Source organism: Orbicella franksi, chromosome 3 (assembly GCF_964199315.1).
Source record: "Orbicella franksi chromosome 3, jaOrbFran1.1, whole genome shotgun sequence".
Lineage (NCBI taxonomy): Eukaryota > Metazoa > Cnidaria > Anthozoa > Scleractinia > Merulinidae > Orbicella > Orbicella franksi.
In genome coordinates, this window is record NC_138147.1 from 8292170 (window position 1) to 8305177 (window position 13008).

The window sequence follows — 13008 nt, forward strand, 5'->3', positions numbered from 1 at the left end:
GCGCAATTTAATTAGACTAAAATTGCTTCGTAAATGACCGTTTTTTCTTTGAAATAAGCTATAATTCCGGCTTATTTTACAAAGGGACAAAGTGGTTTATTTGCAAACGAAATGGACGAAGCGCACTTTTTGCTAAAGGCGTATCTCCGGTATTTAATGAGAAATAAACTTGGTGTGAGCGTTCTCAAAAAATAACATTCTCGGGCACTTACAGCTCCAAAACAATACCGGCCATTTTTCACCTGCTATACATTTCCTTTGAATTTCCGCTCGAGGAAAAAAGGTTCCGTTCGTTCTATCTCGCTAATTAACTTGGTGGATGTTTGAAGCGATTTAACGTTCTCTTTCTTTTCGAAAAGGCTCGAGTTTGGAGTTGATAAATCTTCAAATCTACATCAGAGATTAAGTCCGTTAAACTCTGTTTGGATCACGGTTATTGGTCTTAGATTGCATTAAAATCAAAGAAAAAAGAGACGAGCGAGAGAGAGAGAAAAAAAGACGAACAACAACAACAACAACAAAAAAAAAACAACAAAAAAACGAGAGAGAGAAAAAAAAACAAGACAGAGGAAGACTTAACACTTCCTTACATTATGCTTAAAAGGATGCAAAATAGAATTTCTGAAAGTCCTATACAATATCAGACTTTCACACAATAGTTTTGAGTGTAGAAAAAGAGACTAGTTTATCACAGTCAACGCTGCAGGAAAATTAGTAAACTATATAAAACAGGACTCTTGAATTTCGATTGGTCTAACTCATAAGTCGGTCGTAACGTCTTCGCTCGTAGGTCGTCGTGAGGAAAGTCTGGATGCTTTGTTTTTCTCACTGTTTAATAAAATCGCTGGTTAAGACAGCGAAAGACTCATTGTTCTTGGAGATATCATTTTAAATAATGATTCTTCTGTTCTTCTGGTAGATGGATTCCATGTGTGAGCCATTCAAACAAATAGATTTTGTGTGTCACACATTGTACTTTTTCTGCTGTGGAAATATCACCACAAAATCGGCCCGTACGCAAATTTTGTTGTGAAGAAAGTAACGGCTGATACTTGGAACATTGAAGATATTGTTTTAACGTCTAAAAACGCTGACATAACAGAAGGGAAACATTTCGATGTTCAGCCAAATTTCTGGGATTTAATTCAAAATATTGGCTTGGGAATAAATTTTTATGTCTTTCCAGTTAAAGAGGAAAGACATAAATGGGCTCAAGTCGCTTTCAATCGCTGCCATATTCTACGTTCTTCAACTGGTGTAGCTTGCAATTCTCTATAAGTACGCCCAATTTCGGCCACATTTGATCCTAAAGTAGGCCTTTTTATATAAACGCTCGGTCAGCTCGGAATCATCGATAGCTTAATTCTCCTTAAAACATCAACACTTTGTCAACAGTACATAGGACTGAAAGGACAAGTAATAAAATTTTCAACGAGCTTAGGGATTTTATCGCCTTGATTAACTCATACAGTCGGCAAATCAGTTTCACTCTCTCGCAACATTGTACCTGGCCAGACTAAGCGAACTGGCTTTACAATGTAGACCAGAAACACCGTTAATTCTCGGTAGCTCGCGAGCTCGTTGGGCCCACTTACTAGTTAAACACGCTTGAACGATTGTAAGGCTTGAAATCAGTTGCGTTTGTAACTTACTAAATTCACCAGAAATGAACTGTGCCAACCAGTAACATTTAACATTGTTTAGGTGGTTACCTACAGCCTAAAATCTTGATTTTTGCCTTCTGTTACTTTTTAAAATTATATTTGTTATTCACCCGATTTTGAAAAGAACGCAACGGGAAAATAGCAAAAACTGTCAGCTGGTTGATGATTAAAATAATTCACAAAAAGGCATTTGACCAATATCCTCTCTGCATAAACTTTTAATTAAATCATAAAAAGTCATTTTTGATTTATCTGTTGTGATTTTAAATTGAATACACAGGGCGTGTGTACAATGATTTTAGTTAAGGACCCTTTCACGTTTTTACACAAGACATGTTTGTACAACTCAATCGATTGAAATACAGTTAGTATAAGTGCACTTGTCTGTAAGGCGTGAAACGGCGCCCGAATGGACGGTACGAAAGCGAAAATGTGACATGTTACTCGAGTTTTTAAGCTATCATGAAAACATGGACAAATTACTGATATTACAAAAGTAATAGGGAGGTTATAAATACCTCTTTTTACTGCCTTGCCGAACGGAAAAATAACAGTACGTGGGTTAATACCGTTTGAAGGTGTGGGGCGACAGATTTACAAAGCCAGCTTAATTCCCACTCCCGTGCGAACACGGGGCACGCGACAGTCTTTTTCAACTTCAACTGAAGATAAATTACCAAATGAAATTAAAACACCGACAATGAGGAGCCACTTGCAGGTGCTGAAAATGGCGCATTTTTTTAATGTCTACATGTTTTGTGGGGTTGACTTTTGGCTGTTCTGTACGTCCAGTATGATTTTGAAACCTTTTTTGGCACGGAACCTATTAATTTTGAAAAGTACACATTTTGAACCCTTTTAGGCGGCTACTTCAATTACCTGTCAAGTAACTCCGACTTGCTAATCCCTCAATAAGCGACAATTTGTGTTACACCAACCCTATTGCCGTTGATTAGGAAATAATAAGGTTATAATGAACTGTTTTTGCAAGAGTTTTATTCTATCTATACCTCCAAAGACTCAATTGGCTATTTCCTTGTCAAATGAGAAGTTCGAGAAGAAACTGAAAAAGACGGTAAACAGCCTTCACAATAGACCATGCAGTTTCATTTCACATTAGCTATAGCCCATTTTAATGCTGCTTCGCTTAAGCCAAACGCAAATAGAGCTGTGATTTCAAACGCTTGTGCATCGAAAGGATCTTTGAAAACAATAACAAACCTCGATTATGTTTTTTTATTCCTGACAGCTAAGTACCCAGAACTTGAGAACTTTCGCTATTTTTGCTGCTGTCGTTCCGACTGTCTGCGAGGAAAGGAAAATAATGTTAATTAATTGAAAGCTGTGAAACAGTCCACCAGGAAATCAGTCCTTTTTACAGATTTTATTCTAGTCTACAAATGATTTTGTCGAAATAAATTTAAACTAAGCCTACCTTTTATCTCGGTCGAGAGTTTATACCTAATAGAGAATTGCAGTCGTGAAGTCTTGCTTTTGATGGGCGCACTTGTTCTGAAATTGCGCGAGAAGTTCCCTAAGAAACAAAAATATTCTGTTCACCCAAACTGCATGAGTATAGCGAAAAGGTTAATTTGGTAATTACTTTCTGAAATCCGTTCAACTCTCACGCTGCCTGAGCTATTGGCATCTAGGCAACTAAAACACATAAATCTTAAGTTTTAAAAGCATTTCAAAATTTGAAAATTCTATGATATATTTCTGTACCGAAAAGTCTCCGATAAATTTACTTTCTGCCGTATTGTAACCTCCTAGCTGACAGCTGGGCAATTATGATCCTTGTGGGCTGTTAATTCTTATTTTGCTCCAAGATGCTGCGTCTTCAAAATGTTAATCCATTTTACAATGTTAGCACGTAGCAAGTATTATAACTTATGGATACACGAAAGACTTTCCAATGAATTAGGCTTTACATCGTTTTGTGAGTCGTCGTTTTAAAATCGTAATTTTAGAAATCTTTAGCGGGCTCTGTTCGGTATCACTGAAAACATAAAAAACTACTTAATATGATAACTGTTTCTCCGTGTTTTGTAGCAGCATGTGGATCGCTGAAGCATTTTTTTTACACGCATTTAAAATCCCGAAACTGACTTCAATGCTATAGCTATATTTTACAATTATTCCACGAGCACGCGCTGGGTATGATGATGGTAGATAGCCAACGAGCTGCATAGCGCTTTAATCATCTCATTTCGATCAAGCCCGAGTGGAATAATTGTTTCCATCAAAAACGCCCCCAAAATACAGAAAACTTAAATTAGGTAGAAATAGAAATGCCCAAAATTCACGCGTACGCTTACTATATTTGTATAGCATGCTACTGGCTCCTGTACCATGATGGCTAAGCCAATGAAGCATTATCAGGAGCCATAATCGGGGACGGAGACCGTAAGTCTTGGGATCCGCGCGCACCTATGATATGGGACAATTTTTCTATTTTTAGAACAAATTGTGCCATCCTGACGTCATATATCCGCGCGGATCCACGCACATGTCGGGGCTTCTCGCGTGGATGTTGTGACGTTGCGTGATCAAATGGTGAGAGTTGCGAGATTCTCTTGCAGATTTTTCACAGCGATGAATGGGAATCTCTTATATGTAGTTTTATGCTCTGAGCTAACGGAAAAGGTAGGTTTTTCAGGGTCGAAAACAAGACTTCAATCTCGCGCTGGGAATGAATAATAAGATCTGCTCGCGCTAGTTGTAAGCTTACGCGTATATGCTTTTGCGTTTGTTTTGACTTAAGAATATAGCAAGAAAACTCTCTACTCTGGTATCGAGTTAATTTGCGAGTTTCTCAGACAAGGCTTAATCATAACCAAAACCTGTTTTTCATGGTTTCTTATTGTTTCTGCTTGTTTGGCGAGTTTGCAAAAGTTTTTGAAAGGAAAGTCTGTCGCGTACAACTCGCTCATTTACATAGTGCAGTTCGTGCACTTTCAAGTCCGAGTGGGTGTTTTCAATTGTCAACAAATCTTGAGAAAGATTTGTTTCGTTATCTTTTGTGCTGAGATGCTGCAACAAATTTCACGAACGCAAAAAGGCCACTAACATCATGTGTGTTCCTTCAACAGAGTGAAATTTTACACAAATAGACAAGGAGTTTTGATAACTCGATCAACAAAATCGAAATCGTTATTCGAAGTTGATTAAAGAAAGCGTTATCGTAACTTTGCTGATTATTTCTGCTTTATTCACATATTTTCAGCTTAGCTATATGTTCTCAAACATTTATCAATCTTAAACATGTTTAAAAACTATGGAGTTATTGTTCGAGTTCGATGTACGTAATCACACTAAAGTGCGGCGGAAGTACAATTTGTCATGTTTACTGACTGTACAAAACACCTATCGGCGGACGCTCTCATTCATCGACAAAAGACAATTTACTGGATTTTTACACAAATAAAACTGAGCAGTATCTACGGACGTAAAGTTATTGGGCCTTGGTGAAACATCAAGCGTTGCTTACAATTCAGGCGAAACTCAAACTAGCAATTGTTTTGTTTTACTTTTCGGTCGCGATAGACTGGCAAATTCCTCGCAAGTGTGTGGTAAGAGGAGCTAGGAAAGTATGAAGTCCTGAAACTCTGCTATATCTAAATATATCCAGCTAGTGTTTTGCTGTGTCATGGAAAAGCTGTTAATCTTCAACATATGTGAAATTTACAGTGGAGTAATGTACAGCTCGTGTAAAAGAAGCATCGGAACACAACTTGGTCAGCGATATATATAAGCTTAAAGCGCAACATACCTAAATTCGACACTGTCTTACTTCACTCCAGCTGGAGCAGCTTACGACGAAAATATTGAAGCAAAATTCCAACAGACGTAAACGCGTTGAGTTGTGGGCCAAAAACATGAAATATTTCCGGAATTTCGGACGCCATTTCCCCCGCGGGACATCCGCGAAAATCCCCGCAGCATGTACGGGCGTGTGCCGCCGGCGATGGCGCAATTTGTTCTAAAAATAGAATTACTGTCCCATATCATGGGGACAACCCCAATACTAGAAATGGCGCGCGCTTACGGTCTCCGTCCCCGATTATGGCTCCTGGCATTATCCAATAATCCAGGCTTTAATAGTAAGTGAGATCATGTATTCGAATCCTATCGTCAATTCAGATGCTTTCTTTGTCCTCCATTCCGACATTATGAACACTACTTCTTTCTCGAAAAGCATGTCTGCGATTGCTCAGTAAGAAATGATCTCCAACTTTCTCACTTCTCTGAGTTGAACTGTCTCCCACAATTCGTACCGTTTTGGCATTGTGAAAATGTTACACTGAAGGGAATGAAATTAGTTATGAACGAATTTTATTACTTTTCGTCAATGAAAAATACACATAAGTTTTTGAATATAATCCTAAACTCAAAATGCATCTTCAACAACTGATGAAATTAGTAAAGATAAAGAGAGAAATTAGTAAAGATAAAGAGATTGTGATTTCACGTTTATTGAACTTAACTTGAAAATGAAGTTTGAATCTTGGAGGCCTTAAAGTATTTTACAATACTGTCAAGAACATTTATAATACTAGAATATTAAAAATTCAGTTCTTTCCAGTTCTCTTCTTGCTTTCTTAACATCCTGTACAATAAAGCGAGAAACAATAAAAACATTCAGTTATTCATTTTTGTAACACAGATTGAAAGGTGTCAACGGGGTGGTGGCTTCTACAACTAACGGTCAAAGGGCTAAAGGTTAACTTATTTTCCTTGCGCGGTTATCAGTAATCTTAGAAATTACTCACCTCCGTAAAAGTTGAAAATTCATTTTCATTGTTTTAAAAAGTTAAAAATATATTTTGATTACTGTTAAACATATTGATGGTCGTAGGACCATTTCGGGATGGTATTATTATGATAATTGTAGGGCTAATATAGCTTACTACCATAGTACGCTATAAAAACGAAGCCATGAGGCAAAACACAAAAAAGACTTGACAAGAGTCCTTGAGACTTTCACTTTCATGACTTAAATTATATTTTTTGGCCTGTTTTACGGAGACCCTCCAATCTATGCACCACATTTACACTACTAAGACTTCAGATGCTTCCAAAGGTTTTACCTGAAACTATTTTTTCACTGAAAGGGCTCCATCAGGACGGTAGTGCCTTGCCAACTTACCTACCCACAAGCCTTGCGAGTGAGCTGATCAATAATACGATGTGCCTTTGTGAGAACCTCGTCAAATGACGTCAGCAGGATGACGTGTTTACCAGCGATATGTCTAAGTTCACGATAATCCACATCGTTCCCGACACCAATTGCGATCATGTGAACACCTGAAGACTGGCCAAACAGAAACGTCATGAACAGACTACCAAAAATAGTCAAGTCATAGAGAAAAAGTGAACTCTTTAGTCTTATTGGTTCATTTGGCAGCAAAGACCTAATTCACACAAACAAATGATTTCCAATTTTGCTAACGGTCTTAATCGTATCTATAACAAAACTCTAAATCGCGATTGGTTTTCCGCGCGCCTATTTGTCACGCAATCGGTGGGCGATCACGTGGGTGTCCAATTACAGGTATCCAATCCTCACAACGTTTTGTAATTGGATACTTGTAATTTTATACCTTCGCCATTCGCATGTCTTCTAAAGTTTCCTACAGTTTTTGAAACTTATGAAAGACTCCTAAATTTGTTTTTGATATGATTAATCAGAGTAATAGAACCTCGTGTCGTACAATTCAGGGAAATCGACCTCGTAATTTCCAATCGGCCTAGCACTTTGAGCTCGATTTTGAAATTACTCGCCTGATTCTCCCTGAAAAGTACTCCAGTCGGTCCAATTACTAATAGATAGATATAAATTTTTAGGCGGAGTTCCTGATTGCAATAATTAACCACAAAGGAAAAAGAGGACTTGTTCAATGCTACGCAACGCAACGCGACGCAACGCAAAGCAGCGCAACGCAACGCTCTATGAGTATGGTGCTCCGCTTGGCAGACCTTCGGGCCGCCGGAGCTCCGCTATTACCTTTTACAATTACCGTCTAAACACTAAGCGACATAATCACGCATTTAATCGGTAAGCCTGAAAAATAACTTATAATAATGGAAAGAAGAATTTTTTAACAGATGTCTGATTAAATTACCCTCAGTTCATTGGATGGCTGTATAACTTGGTCACGTCCTCGGTACGTCTTTCCATCAGTCATAACGATGCATGTCCTGGGTACTCCGTCTCTAGGAGGTCCTTTAAATATCTTTTCCTTTACTTCCTTCAAGGCCAATTGCGTGACAGTGGACCCTCCTGTGTAACTCATTTTGCTGATTTTGTTTTTCAACTCGTGCAAGGAATACAGAGCAGAGTCTTCTAACGTCAAGTCTATAGAAACGCGATGATCAAACCTCATGAGCGCAAACCTTTGATGAATTGAAATAAAAATTTAAGAAAGGTGAGATCGAGGGTTAAGTAACTCATAACCCCAATCAGCCTTGGCTTCAGGGCCTGTGAGCTGAGTTAAGCCACTAAAAAGAAATATGGTGCACACAAGACGGTTTTCTGGATTCGACTGACACAAATGTTTGGTGGTATAAAATAACAACTTCAGTCGATGTCCTCCTTCGGGTACCTGGCTTGCTTCTGAGCTAAATAATTTCCATGCATTTCTGTGTCTATGACGAGGCTGGTGGCATATCTTTGATTTGATTAGACGAATACGTTTGCCACAACGCGAAACATGGGACCCCTCGGTGAGAAATTGGAAAAAACAGTTCTCTAGGGTCCAAAAGTAACAGTCATTCCTCCAAGAAATCCTTTCAGGTACCACTTATAAAAAGTTTCCGTTCAAATTATCACCTTAATAAAGACTGGTAAGACTAAAGTAGCGATACTGACCTGGTACAGCTATCAGGAAAGTCAAAGCGTTCCACAAATAGTTTAAGGAACTGTATGACTTTGTTGAAATTGACTTGCTTTACACTACCGGATGTATCAATGACCAATGCAACATCCACGGTCCTCTGGCATCCTGGGTATGGAGGATAAACAACAGTTCATTGAACTAAAAGGGACTGAATAAACTAGGATTTTATACCTAATCTGGTTATATACATAGCTACTAAAATGACGTTAAAATGTTGCATCGGGGAATGAAAAGGACGTGCTACTTTAGAGAACAGAGAATTTAGACAAACCAGGACGGCAACGGCAACGAGAACGCCACCAACGCCACTGCTTTTGTCACGTAAATGCACCTAGTTCGCATCAGAACAACTTGTTTTACACAACAAAAGCAGTGAGGTCTGTATCAAAACAAGGTCAACCCTAACCTCGCTGCCATACAGAGGCCAGGTCACTGAGCAGACAACTGTAAAATGGTCTATTGCTGTGCACGTGCGACAGAAATCTTTGAACATTTCTTTGCCGTCCTCCGCACAACAACAACACGAAATGACTGAGTTCTGAGTATTTTGGAGAACGCGAACGACGGCTGCTAATTTTTCGTATTTTCATTTTGAATCGGAACGCTGGCATTAAACGTTTGGCTTGAGCAAGTTCTGAGACTAATAAGACCACCGAACAGATCTAGACAATTGAATGTCTAGAAAGAATAATAATGATAATTTTAACAACAATTTCTCTAAATATGGCACTTTTACTTTGCATGCATGAAATGACAGTTTCTGGTCAAATGGCATGGAAATGGTGACATCTTTACGCTTTCAAAAAGGAACCCACTTTGCATAGGAGTCCCAAAAGGGGCATTTGGCAGTATTTTGTACAGACTAGCCAGCTTCTTCAGAAAATTACTTGGTTTCGACAGAAAGTGTGGTACTATCAGTGCTAAAGTATTGAAGTTTTATGCAGCCGTACCATATCCTCCACCAGTTACTCCGGGGTAAGTTGAGTTATTTTGTCTGCTATTAAATTCGTAGAAGTAAGCTCTGAATGCACGTCCTACACAAAGTGACTTGGAATCTTGGTCATCACAAGACTCGAACGACTCTCCAACACATCCGTCCTTCGAATCCATGGGATACCTGTGACACATTACATTCAGATCAGATGTTTCAGATTGGTAAAAGGCTAGGAAATAATATTTACCACTTTTGTTTTTCGCTGCTTTTTCAAGCGTTAATTATTAATAAATACAAAAGAAGGTCATTTATGAAGGAGCACGTAATATGCTTTTCTTTGGGTTACTATTCTCTCATTTCTAAAAACCATTTCCAACACATTTTTTTGACGTCTAACGATTTCTGCTTATCCACAAGTAAGGTTTAAAGGAGCTCAGTCACGACATTTTTAGTTATTTTGGCCAAGTACAAAATTGCCTTTCAATTGAAAAAAAAAAACCTTAAAAAAGTAATTTACTAAGATTGAAAACCATTAGAGAGATAATACTAAACCATAAAGGAGCAAGGATGGTTAAGGATGTAAAAGATTAACACTGATTACAACCTACCCGAACTTGAAAAATGTAGGGTACGCTTTTCAAAATGCGCATACCGTGACGTATCTCTTCTTACTACTGTAGTGTAAAAGATTAGCTAACGCACCTTGGAAGCAGTTCTTGTAGTGACCCATCTCGAGCCCAGCACTCGCCATAATACTGTAAAGCAAACCACTGAAGGTTTTGACGCCTGGCTTCAGCTGCGCAACGACAAGCTAAACTGGAGTAAAATGTTATATGATAGTCAGCTAAGCAGAATTAGTCAATGTTAAGCAGCAGATTTTTACATAATTATGTTCACTCCAAAATGAAGAGTGGTAATTGCATTGGGCAGGAGCCCATCACTGGGAGCGTGTAACTATCCTATATTCCTGTCACGGCGTTTTCGCAGACCGATGTATTTTTAGTTTGAATTTACCGCGAATTCAGACCTGCTCCGAACCTCAATGACCAACCGCAAGCACGGACTTAATCTTTGATTGATGTCACCATTTCACCGGAAGAAGTGATGATGTAATCCATTTTTGCTTTTACCGATGCGTGCTCATGGAGACCGGAACTGACCTGTTCCTCGGGAAAATAAGCCTAAAAATAGACCCGCGCTCAGTAAAAATACCGTGACATAGGCATAGCATGGGAGTTGCACGCTCCTAATGATGGGCTCCTGCGTTGGGTTACTAAACTTAAAAATTAATATCAAATTATAAGACTCCATTTGACATAATGCAAGTTTTAAGCCTGCGGAAACTTGGTGAAATCCAGACATCAGGGATATTCGAGAGACTGTTGAAAAATATTGTTATTTTAGTTGTCTATATTTTGTTTTTTTTTTTTTAAATAATTAACAATTCAGTCCACTCGCGCTTGTTGGATATCTAAACAATAGCCTCCATTTGACTCGGAAAGATTCTCGGATATTTGTCCGCGGGCGTTATTTGTTCCGAGAAGGAGGTGCTGGCAACAGGGCGAACTCAGGCGGGCATACACACAGTCAAGATTAAAACATAGTAAAAGACTTAGACTTTGTCTTTGGCTTTACGTAACTGTAAGCTTTGAGGAACAAATAATGTCCAAGGACAAATATCCGAACATATTTTCGCTTCAAATAGAGGCTATTGTGTTTATTATCCTTCAAATATATTTCGCAACACGCGCAGTTTTGGAAATTGAAGAATATCGTTCGGATATTCCCCTGTTTTAGCCGGGGAATATTCAGTCACGTGATACGTTTGGACCAATCGCGCGCAAGCGAAATTATTTGATGGTTTATAAGAGATGATTATAGCTCATATCCCAAGCGCGCTCGTGGAATATATAACTGTTATTTAGGCGGTTAATAACCGATGATACCAACTCCGTAAGATAGGTTTGCCAGTGATTCCAGCTGATCCTAACAGGTGAGGTCGGATTACGGTCACTAAACAGTAACACCATTTCTCGTGCGTGGTCTTTACGGCAACCTTTCTTTACCCAATTATTTGATTGACAAAATCCTGACCAAAATAAAAAAAAAATGAAAATAAAATCAAGGAAGTCATCAACTCAATAGGTTACAGGTGTACTTCCGAATTGCCTTTTGCTTCTTTTTTTATCAACTCCTCGAGGAAAAATTTAGTTTAAAACGTGTTTCGTTTTTTAATTGATATTAACTAAAACGTAAGTGCATATGAAACACATTTTCATATGAATGGTTTTGCACGAGGAGTCGTTTTGAGTTCAGTGACACAGAGCCAAAAACTCGGAAGTGTCTCATTCGAATATAGACTGGGAAATTGACGGACAAAAAAGTGAAAAGTAACGTAAAAACGTGCTCAATTTGCCCCTGAATTCTACAGCTGTTTGGAAAAGATGATCCTCACTTGAACAAAATTAAGTCTTTCATACCAATTTAAAACGACTGTTTTTTGATGTATCTGCATTTAAAAGGCCATCACAAATTGTTCCAAACAAGTGAATAGATTTGTAGACTATGTCTACAGATGAAGGCTGTGGACATGAATATTAAAAACAAAGATCAAAAGACGCGAAAATAAAGAAGATTTTTCAATAGATTAATATCTCTGATAACTAAAACCAAAGAAGTTTTTCACCACAGTAGGAGTGGCTCTGTTAATATCGTAAGGGTTGACTTTGCTGCAGATGATATTAAGATCCCGACGAAGTTGTTTTTCTGTTGCTGTAGAAAAAAATTAAGTAAAGTAATCACAGAGACCATTCTAAATGCCCCATAACCAGCCATGTAAACCCATCAAATGCACGAAATCCGATAACGGGAAAATTGTGGTAGGCCGCCACATTAAACAATTTAGTTCACATACTGGTGACACTTGCCAAGCCTTTTCCAATATGATTCGATTCTGATTGGTTAGCCCCCTGGCGTTGAAAGAGCTTCTTGAATTAATTTGATAACATTTCCAAAGTTAAACCAAAAGCTTGAAAAAATGATGAATGTGAAAAGTTATTCCAATGCGTCCCATGTTGCAATTTGTCTTTCCTTGTAAGAGATGCATGGGTTTATTTTCAGAACTTACCGGTTACCTCATGCGGGATTAATTATCTGATTTACCATATTGCGAAGTAAACTGTACCTGGTTTACTGGCTAAAGATCTGACCTTCAGGAAACACATAAGGAGGACACAAATCTGAAAAACTGGACATAGAAAAGAGCATTTACTTAGCTGAAGGCCTGAACTGAAAGTTATGGAATCAGTTAAATTTTCCGTCCGGATTTCTTAGCGATCCGTTTATTAACTAAGCCGCGATCAGGCGTTCTTTACTTTTTATTGCGGCGAAATAGAATTCCTGATCGCAAGTTATTTTTCACTGACTGTCGCTAAGTTTCCAAATAACATTTGTGTGTATAGGACGACGGCGTAAAAGATTTAGTGTAAAAAATGACTTTTAATAGCAAAAC